At 54.3% G+C, this 2,560-nt stretch overlaps 1 pseudogene; it reads left to right on the forward strand.

Annotated features, from left to right (window-relative positions):
• The first annotated feature begins 645 nt into the window (after positions 1-645).
• Positions 646-1,494, forward strand: LOC120061705 (annotated as a pseudogene).
• The last annotated feature ends 1,066 nt before the right edge of the window (positions 1,495-2,560 follow it).

The raw sequence follows: 2,560 nt of genomic DNA on the forward strand, positions 1-2,560 counted from the left end.
CCACAACAACAACCACAACAACAACCACAACATTAACAACAACAACCACAACAACCACAACTACCACAATACCAACCACAACAACTACCACAACAACAACCACAATACCAACAACAACAACATTAACAACAACTACCACAACAACAACAACCACAACACCAAAAACTACCACAACAACCACAACTACCACAACAACAACAACCACAACAACAACAACTACCACAACAACAACAACCACAATACCAACAACAATAACTACCACAACAACTACCACAACAACAACAACATCTATGACAACAACAACCACAAAATCAACCAAAACATCAACAACAACTACCACAACAACAACAGCCACAACACCAACAACTACCAAAACAACAACACCTACCACAACACCTACCACAACAACAACAACAACAACAACAACAACAACAACAACCACAACAACTACCAAAACAACAACAACTACCACAACTACCACAACAACAACCACAATACCAACAACAATAACTACCACAACAACAACCACAACATCAACAACAAATACCAAAACAACAACTATGACAACAACAACCACAAAATCAACCAAAACATCAACAACAACTACCACAACAACAACAACAACTACCACAACAACAACAACAACTACCACCACCACCACCTCAACCTCCACCGTCACTACCACCACCACCACCACCTCAACCTCCACCATCATTACCACCTCCACCACTACCACCACCACTACCTCCTACTCCACCACCACTACAACCTCCACCACCACTACCACCTCCACCACCACTACCACCACCCCCTCCACCCCTCCACCACCTCCACCACCACCACTACAACCTCCACCACCACTATCTCCACCTCCACCACCACTACAACCTCCACCACCACTACAACCTCCACCACCACTATCTCCACCTCCACCACCACTATCTCCACCTCCACCACCACTACAACCTCCACCACCACTACCACCTCCACCACCACCACCACTACCACCTCCACCTCCACCACCACTACCACCTCCCCCTCCACCACCACTACCACCTCCACCACCTCCACCACTACCTCCACCTCCACCACCACTACAACCTCCACCACCACTACCACCACTACCTCCACCTCCACTACAACCTCCACCACCACTACCACCTCCACCACCACCTCCACCACCACTACCACCACCCCCTCCACCCCTCCACCACCTCCACCACCTCCACCACCACTACCACCTCCACCACCTCCCCCTCCACCATCACCACTACTACCACCTCCACTTCCACCACCTCCACCTCCACCACCACTACCACCTCCCCCTCCACCACCTCCACCACCACCACCACCTCCATCTCCCCCTCCACCTCCACCAGCACTACCACCTGACCCCAACTTCCACCACCTCCTCCACCACCACCACCACCACCACCACCACCACCACCACCACCACCACCACCACCACCACCACCTCCACCACTACTACCTCCACCTCCACCACCACTATCACCTCCCCCTCCTCCACCACCACTACCTCCACCTCCACCACCACTACCACCACTACCTCCACATCCACTACCACCACCACCACCACCACCACCACCACCACCACCACCACCACCACCACCTCCACCACTACTACCTCTACCTCCACCACCACTATCACCTCCCCCTCCTCCACCACCACTACCACCTCCACCACCACCTCCACCACCACTACCACCTCCACCACCACCTCCACCACCACTACCACCTCCACCACCACTACCACCACCACCACTACCACCTCCACCTCCACTACCACTACAACCTCCACCACCACTACCACCACCACCACCACCACCACCACCTCCACCTCCACCACCACTACCACCTCCACCACCACTACCACCACTACCTCCACCTCCACTACCACTACAACCTCCACCACCACTACCACCTCCACCACCACTACCACCTCCACCTCCACCACCACTACCACCACCCCCTCCACCCCTCCACCACCTCCACCACCACTACCACCACCACCACCACCACCACCACCCCTCCACCTCCACCACCACCACCACCACCTCCACCTCCACCACCATCTCCACCACCACCACCACCTCCACCACCATCTCCACCACCACCACCACCACTACCAACACCTCCACCACTACCACCACTACCACCACCACAACCATTTACACCACCTCCACCTCCACCACTACCACCACCTCCACCACCACCACCATCTCCACCACCTCCACCTCCACCACCACTACCACCACTACCATCACCTCCACCACTACCACCACCACTACCATCACTACTACCACCTCCACCACCACAACCATTTCCACCACTACCACCACCTCCACCTCCACCACCACAACCACCTCCACCACTACCACCACCTCCACCACCACAACCATTTCCACCACCTCCACCACCTCCACCACCACAACCATTTCCACCACCTCCACCACAACCACCACCACCACCACTACCACCATCAATGCTTTCTTAATTAACCAGAAAATCAATAGTTATTTCAGCTTTTTTATCAAGTTTT

Source organism: Salvelinus namaycush, chromosome 16 (assembly GCF_016432855.1).
Source record: "Salvelinus namaycush isolate Seneca chromosome 16, SaNama_1.0, whole genome shotgun sequence".
In the NCBI taxonomy this organism is placed as follows: domain Eukaryota; kingdom Metazoa; phylum Chordata; class Actinopteri; order Salmoniformes; family Salmonidae; genus Salvelinus; species Salvelinus namaycush.